Raw genomic sequence first — 10,617 nt, forward strand, 5'->3', positions numbered from 1 at the left:
GAAGGGTCGCCACAATATGACAATATACAACCACCTGACCAGGACTTCCCACGTAGATGCAACAGTCAAGGCAGCACAACAATGCCTCATCTTCCTCAGGCAGCTTAGGAAATTCAGCATGTCCACAAGGACCCTTACCAACTTTTACAGATGCACCACAGAAAGCATACTATCCAGGTACGTAACAGCCTGATAACTGCAATTGCTCTTCCCAGGGCTGTTAAGAAACTACAGAAGGTTGTGTGCACAGTCCAGACCATCATGGAAGCCAACCTCCCATCCATGGACTCCATTTACACTTCTTGTTGCTGCAGAAAGGCTGCCAACATCAAAGACCCCTCCTGCAACCTCTTCCGTCAAGCAGAAGATACAGAAGCTTGAACTCACACACGAACAGATTCAAGAACAGGTTCTTCCCTGTCATTATTAGGCTGATGAATGGAGACTAACTTCAAATAACGTTGATCTTGCTTTGTGCATCTCCTGTGCAGGGTAACCCAAATGCCTCACTCTGTCTAAACGCCCTATGATTTGTATGTCCTTGTCTGCTAGGATCTGCCTGTACTACTCTCAAAACAAAGCTTTCTACTGTACTTAAGTACATGTGACTACAATAAATCAAATCAACTGCACTGAGAATAGAATCCACAAGTCTGAGGATAAAACATCATTTATGGTACAGGGAAATGGCAGGTGAACATCAGAGGTGTGTCATCAAAGTAGGTGCCAGTTAAGCACAGAGCTTCCTTGGTATAGCACAGTCAGGACAGATTGCAATAGTAGTTAATACAGCATCGGGTTGCCTGTGCTTTATTAATAGGATGAGTGTGTAAAAAAAAAATGTTATACTGAACTTTTACTGAACACTGGCTCAGCCTCAATTGTCGTCTGCATTCAGTCCTGGGCACCAATCCTGGAGAACGGTGTGAAGATATGAGAGAGAAATGGATTCATGAGAATGAAGTTCCTCATCCCTGGGGCCAATTATATAGAAAGACTGAAGTTGGGACTGTTCACCTCAAGAAAGCTGAGGGGAAATGTGATAGTGTTTTCAAAATCATGAGGATCTGAACAAAGTTGATTGGCAAATGTGGTTCTCATAGGTAGAAGAACTGAGAACAGGGCAGCACCCATTGAACACAATCAAAGAAGCAATGGAGACACAAGATCAAACAATTTTCACACAGTGAAGTGGTCAGGATGTAGTTTTGCACACTCAGAGTCTGGCAGGGCAGATGTGATTCAGGCCTTCAAGAGCAAACTGAATACTGTTCTGAAAAGGAAAAGTTGTGGTGTACTGGGAGAAGGCTGTTAACAACACTATGTAAATTGTTCCTTCGGAGAGACAGTACAAGCATGGCAGGCTGAATGGCCTCTTCCAGTCTTGTAGGTGACAAACAGTTTGCAGCAACTGTGTGCTGGAAGAGTCAGTCATAAAACTTCAAAAGCGTCAAGTGTTTAATAAGGAGTTTCTGATTTGCCAAATTCAGTTAAAAATAGCTCAAACATTGCAGATTTAATCTGACAGCACGCAGCACCTTGTCTCAGATCCATTTTTCACTACTCAACGTAATATTAACACCAGCAATTATAGAAAGGAATCAAAATGCCACCCAACTGGAATCTACCATTTGCAAAGAATTCAATGATGGATCAGCATGGTGGCTCAGTGGTTAGCACTGCTGCCTCACAGCACCAGGGACCTGGGCTCAATTCCACCGTCGGGTGACTGTCTGTGTGGAGTTTGCACTTTCTCCCCGTGTCTGCATGGGTTTCCTCCGGCTGGTCCGGTTTCCTCCCACAGTCCAAAGATGTGCAGGCTAGGTGGATTGGCCATGCTAAATTGCTTGTAGCGTTCAGGGATGTGTAGATTAGGGGGATGGGTCTGGGTGGGATGCTCTGTGTGTTGGTGTGGACTTGTTCCACACTGTAGGGATTCTATGATGATCTACATTACTTACAAATAGGGCAGGTGACATGGAGGAAACCTGTCTGCACATGTCAATGTAATATTTACATGCCATAAAACAAATGGCAGGAACAAAGCTTCCCTACATTTGTCGAACTCCCGCCTTATTAAGCTATGCTCCTTTTCAACCATCATTGATTTTAATAAGTATCATTTCTGAAAGGTAAAGTTGCTATATTAGAAAGAGTGACAACTGGCAGTGGTTCAACATGAGGAACACCAACACCTCAGGTGAGGTTGAGAAGGTAACCTCAGCCAGTGTGGGAATTGAACAGTGTTGACATCATAATGCTGCATCACAAACGGGTCAACTAATCAACTTCTGACAGTATCAGTAAATTCTAACAGATAGCAAAGGAAACAGCGTCTTTACAGCCTTGACTCCTTGAAAGTTTAACGACTTTGAAAGGAACTGTTCTGTCCACTGGAGCCACTGCAACATACATTCATGACTTTTAAGCAATCTTAACAAAGCTACAAATGCTGCTGAAAGAGCGATTCCCCCTCAGCTCCTGTCTTTTCTCCCTAACTACCCGCTCAGGGCTGTGGAGAATTACCATCCATAGCATCTGGATCTAAAGGCAATCTATTTCTCAGACTGTTCTCACAGCAAAATTCAATCTGGTCCTGAACAAGATTGTGTCTGAATCTGCTGAGGCGAGATTCCTATCAACTTCTCTCTTATTTTTACCATAATAAAATGTTATTTTTCTTGGCTTAGTAACAATATTTAATCAGGAATTTCAAGATGCCCTTGGTATTACAGACAAATCTAAAAGCTCAATACACAATGTTGCAATAGAAAGGTGGCAGATAAAACTTCAGCAAAACGACTTCCTGAAGCAAGTGAAACACAGCTGCACTGTTCAAAGAAAACAACATATGGTGAAATCAGTATCATGTGTGGTCGAATGATCAGTGAGCTAAGTCCACTCAAAGCAAGCAGATCAGATACCTCAATAGAGGCTATCACTGCAGCTTTGGAACAGTCTAAAATGACGAGCTACGTAAAAACAATATGTTGATAATACTTTTATCAGATAGTTCATCCATCTGACACGTTCACTGTTTCTCTATCTACAGACATCCCAGCAGTGTGTTTTCACTTCAGATTTCCTGCATTTAGTGTTTTTGGATAAAAGCACATTGGTTCCAAGGATACAGGGTCCCGCTAGGTATCAGAAGACATGGGGAGGGGGTTAACATGTTTCTCTGCTGGTGTCAGGGTGTACTAGACAGTGCTATCTGGTATCAGGGAACTCTCCCTGCCAAAATCAGGAGTCTGAACCAAAGTGAAAAACCTGTAAACAAATTGTCTAGATCACATTTTCTTTTCTGTATATCACTGTTCGGTTGTAAACTTGTCAGCAGAGGAACAGAATAAGGAACATGGTAAAATATCACCATGCCAAAAACTCAAAGCACAGCTGTAGAAAACCCCAGATCAGTCCAAGTGTACCAAGTTCTTTACTAGCAGCAAATGTCTGCACCTATCACTGCCAGGCCACCAATTTTCTGTTGAGGACCAGGAACCAAACTCCACGCACTGAAACCAAGCATGAGCTGCTCAGAGATTTTCCACCCATGGATCTGCCATGAGGGTTTCTGTTCTCTTTGACTACAAAGAGGATAATTTATATTCAAAACTCCCCAGACACTATGCAAATTATACACTGCCCTGATGGAGACAAGGAGAACGTTTGAGGAGTATGACTTTCAATTGGGAAAATGAAGTCAAAAATGAGCTCTTAAAAAAAATTGCTCGGATTAACTTGACAATATTGAATGAATTATGGAAAATGAGAATGATGTGAATTCAGATCACTATTTGTTCATATACCTATCAGTAATTACAGCATTGCAGGCCAGGCAGGAAACTAGATAACCTACTTCCACAAAATCTCTTGTAAAGCATTATTAGCTAATCATGGCCCCCCAAATCAAACAGATCTTTCTTAACTGAGCCAGTGGCAAGTTTTATGATGTAGATGTGGCCATGTTCACAAAAACATTAAATCATAAATGTGTATGGCAAATGTCATTGCAGTGAAATTAACTACCTGCTGAAACACTTCTATAGATAGTTCAGCTCTTATCAATGAGAATTTCACAGATGAATCCATTATGCGTTGTTTTAGAAACCAGAAACATGATGGCCCTGAAATTATTTGCACAGGAATCAGACAAAAGCCTCTATTTCTGCCAGGACAGGATGAGAACTACAGTATTTGTGACTCTCTCATGTCTTTTAAACTCTGGTGAAGGAGGACACCTTGAGGTGTATTTCGATACTCTCTGCCCCAGTCACACTGAGTTGCCAATTGGCCTAACACTGGAAGCCGTAAACTATCTCTCATTCAAGATCATCATCTTTCGTTCTGTACGACGTTATCATTACTTTTTGCTTTATTTTAATTTTATCTTCATTTCAGAAAGGCACCCGTGGTGCAGCTTGGATCACTTTGCTTTCAGGCAGTCTCACTGAAGCACCAGCCTCAGTTATACAAGTTACCTCGTCATTGGGCTTTGGGATAGCATCTCCAGCATAAGGCAAAATCAGAAGGGAGGTTTCTTACGAGCAAAGCCAATCCCAGAAACTTCAGTGTCTCTTCTTCAAGATGTTTCAATATTTCTTTGTGAATTTTGTTTCTTTCTGTATATGAAGATGCAAACAGCCAATGTGGGTGCTAGAATACACTGAACTGCAAATCCATTGTCACTCTCAAAGAACAGATCAATCAAGTGTGATCAGGTGCGCTAACTAGTATCACCTACAGCCCTTAACTCGGCCAGAAAACAAAAACAGAACTCACTTGCCATTATTAGACAGGATGGCCACTGGTGTGAAGAGAACAGCACAAGGGTGATACAGGATAATAATTGTTCAGATTTGGACATAAGGCTTTGAATAATCTCATATTATTCAATTTTTCCATCAAGCTTTTTCTTTAAGGTGACTAGTGAGATCTCTTTGGAAGGTATATTCTTCCAGATCTCTGCAAAGACTGCAACAGTTGTCAGCTCCACTGGTATTTCTCTGATACCAATTAGTTTATTACTTTCTCAGAGTTATGTCAGAATTGAAGATTTGACTTGGACTCTTTCTCATGACAGGTGCTCCACTTGTACTATCCACTGACAGGTTGCAATTTCAGGAGACAGTAAAGCTTGGGTATAAGTTCAACAGAAGAACTCATTATGACATTTGCTAAACAAAACTTCCAGATACCACCCAAGATGATCAAAGCGATCATTGGTAATGTAGTTGTGAAAAGCCCCTTAGGGATGAATGATACAAGGGTCCTGAATCTTAATAAGGGAATCTATGATGGTACAAGGTGTGAATTGGCGATTATTGATTGGGAAATGGATTAGGAACAAAGAAATGGCTAACAAACTAAATTCATAATTCACTTCATGTCTTCCTTTGTGAAGACAAAATAACATAACAGAAATGATGGGGAACACAGGATTAAGTGAGAAGGAAGAACTGAAGCAAATCTATATTCGTAGAGGAATTATATTGGAGAAACAAATAGGACTGAAGGTTGATAAATCCCAATGATCTAATAATCTACACCCAGGGTACTTAAGGAAATGGCCCTAGAAATAGTGGATGCATTGGTGAATCACATTGCAAGAGTTTTTAGACTTCGGCTCAGATCCTACTGATTGGAAGGTGGCTAATGTAACTGCACAATTTAAAAAGGGGGATAGAGAGAAAGCATGGAATTATACAACAGTCCAACATAGGTACTAGGGAAGGTGCTGGAGTCCATTATCAAGGATTTTATAGCAGAGAACTTAGAAAACAATGGCAGAATCAGAGTGTGGACTTACAAAAGGAAAATCATATTTGACAAACCTATCTGAATTCTTTGAGGATGTAACTAGTAGAGTTGATCGGGGAGCCGGTGGATGTGGTTTATTTGGCCATGAAGACTTTCAAAAAATCCCATACAAGAGATTAATGTGTAAAATTAAAGTGCATGGTATTGAGGGTGGTGTATTGAGATGGAAGGAAAATTGGTTAGCAGGCAGGAAACAAAGTGGGAATAGATAGGTCTTTTTCTGAATGGCAGACAGTGACTAGTGGGGTACTGCACCGATCAACACTAGGACCACAGCTATTCACAATGTATGTTAATGATTTGGACGAAAGAACTAAAAGTAAAATCTCAATTTGCATATGACTCAAAGCTGGATGAGTTGTGAGGAGGATGGAGAGGTGTTGCAGTGCAATTAAACAGGCTGAGTGGGTGGACAAATGCATGGCAGATGCAGTATAATATGGATAAGTGAGGTTATCCTTTAGTAGCAAAATAGGAAGGCAGATTATTATTTGAATGGCTGTACATTGAGAGAGGAGAACGTTCAATGAGACATGGTGTCCTTGTGTTTGTCACTTAAAGTAAGCGCACAAGTGCTGCAGGCAGTAAAAGCAGCAATCTGCATGTTGGCCTTCATAATGAGAGGATTCAAGTGTAGGAACAAGGACGTCTTGCTCCATTTATTGTGTGCAATACAGGTAATGTATGCAGTTTTGGGTCTGCTTATCGAAGGAAGGATGTTCTTGCCATAAAGGAAGTGCAGCAAAGTTTATCAAACTGATTCCTGGGAAGGCAGGACTGACATGTGAGGACAAACTGAGTTGGTTAGAATTGCATTCACTGGAGTTCAGAAGAACGTGGCGGATCGTCACGACACCTATAAAATTCTAATTGGACTGTACAGTTTAGATGCAGGAAGAATGTGCTCGATGGTGCAGGAATCCAGAACTAGGGGTAACAGCTTAAGGATAACAGGTAACCTTTTTGGGACTGCGATTAGGAGAAATTTCTTCACCCAGACAGTGGTGAAGCTGTGGAATTTATGACCATTGAGTGTTGCTGAAGCCAAATCGTTGTGTTTTCAAGGAGGAGGTCAATATACCTCTTGTGGCTAAAGGGATTAAGGGACATGGGGATGTTTACATGAGGGTATTGAGCTCAATATTCAATCATGATCACACTGAATGGCAGTGCAGACTTAGAGTCGAAGGCCTACTCCTGCTCCGATCTTCTACATTTCTACGTAATAACAACCTTTGTATTCGCATGCACTGCATGAATCAGCATTTGTATCCTCCATTCTTTCTCTATTGCACTGGCAGGTTCATTATTGCTCAAATTCTCCAGTTAGCAATATCAAGCAAACATCCATACCATTCTTGCTGATTGGCTGCGTCCTGGCAGATGGCACATAGCAATTTTCCCTTCCATAACATGCTGACATTAACTGCTTCAACTCGCACTGTTCTAGTCTACTGTATATTTGACATTACACTTCTGTAGCAGCTATGTATAGTGGTCCAGGTGCTTCCTTAATCAACATCATCTTGAAGCAACTAAAACAGAAATTGCTGAAAATTTTCAGGTCTGGCAGCATGTGTGGAGAAAAATCAACAGCTAATGTTTTGGGTCCAGTGACCCTTCTTCAGAACTGTTGAAGAAAACAAAATTTTCTTGACGCAATCTGTTTCCTCTAACACTTAACTGCCCAGTGGAACTTCTGCACTAATCGCTACTTGAACCAAGGAAAATAATTTTGATCAAGTATAACACCTGAGTCATTTACTGGCTGTTATGAGGCTGTTGCTAATGGGAGTATCAGAGCAACTGAAGCGATAATTTAGATGTATCACACCACATTAAAGAACACTTATGCAACACTAATACACCAATTAAAATATTTTGGTTAAAATTTTGCTCTGCCAACATGCACTAATGAATAAATGACATCAAATGACACCCCAAACACCTCTCAGTCCTATACCATATTTGATTCTATTAAGGCTAGTGTACACTTCTTGTGCACCAATACCATTTTTTAAACTGCCTTTTCACTCAAGCAGAAAATGTCCGTAAAGTCTACAAATTATTGGAACTTACTCACCCATACAATTTCTTATCCATGTGCACAGACATGCACAACACCCGTATTTTCAAACTTTCCTGATATGAAAACTAATACGAACAGGAGACTGAAACCCCAGGAGGACCTTCCTGGTCCCAACGCCACAAATAGACCTCTTAGCATCAGTAACTACTCTTTATTTTGTTGGTAATTAATAATCCAATTTAAAGCTTCTACCTGGATCCCAAGGGCTCTTGCTACAGTTGTTCAGTCTCCTGTGGCAAGCATTATCAGGTACTCTCTGAAAATTAAGAGACCCACATTGCCACTCTTCTCTCATCCACAGGTATTGTTACATCAAAGAACACCAATAACTTTTTCAGCTCTCTAATGGCATTCCGAAATGCCACATCAGCATACAGGCACATATCATAGAATGCCTACAGTGCAGAAGCAGCTGTTCAGCCCGTTGAGTCCACACCAACCCCCTTACCCTATCCATGCTTTTCCCATGACTAATCCACCAAGCCTGCACATCCCTGGACACTATGGACAATTTAGCATAGCCTATCCACCTAAACTGTACATCTTTGGGCTGTAGGAGGAAACCAGGAGCACCCAGAGGAATCCCTTGCAGACACAAGGAGAATGTGCAAACTCCACACAGACAATTGCCCGAGGCTGGAATCGAACCTGGGTCCCCAGCACTGAGGCAGCAGTGCAAACTACTGAGCCACCGCGCCACCCCATCCTTCACTCCAAAGCAACAAGTTGCCTTGTTCAATATCAGCATAATCCCCAATGTGCTTTGACGTCACTAACATCATACTAAGACAATGTGGAAGGCATTTTATGTTGATGGAAATAATTACAGCAGAGGACAACTGTAAAATGACATTTGCCTTCCCCTTTCAGTGGCTTCCCTTACACAGACCTCGGCTTTTGCTGGCACTCGAGGAGGATCATGTCCTTGCAGTCACCACCACCTAATACACAAGCAGGAGCAAGACCCAGGCAGAAATTGCAGCTTAGTGCAGGGATTAAACTAACATAATAAAATCAGAACACTATGGATTCTGGAAATCTGAAATAAAAAAATACTGGAGAAACTCTGGTCTGGCAGCACCTCTGGAAAGAGCAACAGTTAATACTGAGTTGAATGATTACTTCTTTTGGAACTCAACTTAGAGTAATACAGAACAGAAACAGACTCATTCAATCCAACTTATCCATATATGCAAAAGACTGGGTGGCGGACATTTTCCTGGCTACCATCAATTCTGAGGAAGGGTCACTGGACCTGAAACGTTAACTCCAATTTCTCTTCACAGATGCAGAGAGACCTGCTAAGCTTTTCCAAATTATTTGTAGCTGTATATTTCAGCCAGTGAAAACTTTGTCTGTGATGCTGAAATATGATGCTGCGCAATGAACGCAAAAACAGTCATTTAACACACATGAAACAAAAAAATTAAACAGCAGTATTAATCTGCACAATCCCATTTAAAAGGCTCAATGAACCAGCTCCTTAAACACAGCTCTGCAAGAATTCTCCTCAGACATCTGAGCCTTCTTGCCAAATGATAATTCTTCTTATTAAAAGTATATATTCAACATCCAAGAATAGATTTGTTGCCAATTGATTTAATTTTCTCATTTACAAAACTGACTCAAAGTGCTATATAATCCTTGTTAAAGTACAGTGGCAGTGAAGGCAAGATCCCACTGAAAACCACAGAATCTCTCAGAACAGGAAGCAGCCATTCAGCACATGTCTCTATAATTAATTCTGCCTTTCCCTCTCCACCCACCCACAGCTCTGTAATATTTCATACAACCAGAAAGGTAGCCTTGCAGGTTATAGCAGTTCAGGTAGAGATCCAGTTCCTTTCAAGTTCATTGAAGATCTGTCTATCAAGTGCTCATCTGAAAGCTATTTAATCAGCTTCCACAAGCCCCTTTCAGACAGTGCATTCACTGGCCATCCGCTACTTTGTTACTCGGGTTCACTTGGCCCAATGGGAGTGACATCATCTCTGAGCCAGAAGGCCTGGATTCAAGTCCCACCTCCTCCAGAGGAGTGTCATAACATGTCAGAATAGGTTAATTTAAAATATTTTTGGTAGTTGGTAGGACTTGCCAAAAACAAAGGATATTAAAAGCACTTCAACTATTTCAGTGGAAGAATGTCCCCTTAATCCTCTGATGAGCAGACTGGGCTCCAGTGATGCAGTATTTCATGAATGCAATGTGACAGTAACCAATCCAAAAAGGGGACTGTGAATCAAGGGAGTGTTTCAGCTCCTGATCATAGCATTGGGACTCCCACAAGAAGCAGGTGAATGTAATTACCTGCAAGGTCAAGTTGCCTATCATTTCCTATCTTGACTCACACAAGAATGGTGATCTGCTGAGGTACTGTACTCAGCAGTAAATTCTAGTCATGAAATATTGGCAGCCCCAGCAAAAATGCAGAATACTGACAGGAAAGGATGAGAAATAGAAGGTGTTTGTGTATAAACTTTAAAATTAAAACAAATGCAAGTCCTCCACAAATAACTTTAATGTCCAATATATTGCACTCACTATCAAATACATGGATTACAGTTCAATACAATGCAATTCAATCAGAAGAAACTATCAAAAAGTTTGTTTTGCAGGTCTGGCAGCATCTATAAAGGAAAAAACAGTTAACGTTTCGGGTCCGGTGACCCTTCCTCAGACCCTTCTGTTAACCCTGTTTTTTCCTTCGG

General features: G+C 41.1%; 1 protein-coding gene across 3 annotated transcripts in view; it reads right to left on the reverse strand.

Annotated features, from left to right (window-relative positions):
- rad54l2 (RAD54 like 2) overlaps window positions 1-10,617 on the reverse strand; it is a 118,186-nt gene that overhangs the window by 102,178 nt on the left and 5,391 nt on the right. The window contains exon 1 of one of the 3 annotated variants that reach the window (XM_048606528.1): window positions 4,482-4,501. The exons of the other annotated variants lie outside the window; for them this stretch is intronic. The gene's annotated coding sequence lies outside the window, so the exon portion shown is untranslated. Of the gene's footprint in view, window positions 1-4,481; window positions 4,502-10,617 lie in introns of those variants that run through there. 3 annotated transcript variants of the gene reach the window in all.

This window comes from Rhincodon typus, chromosome 16 (genome assembly GCF_021869965.1).
Source record: "Rhincodon typus isolate 14 chromosome 16, sRhiTyp1.1, whole genome shotgun sequence".
In the NCBI taxonomy this organism is placed as follows: domain Eukaryota; kingdom Metazoa; phylum Chordata; class Chondrichthyes; order Orectolobiformes; family Rhincodontidae; genus Rhincodon; species Rhincodon typus.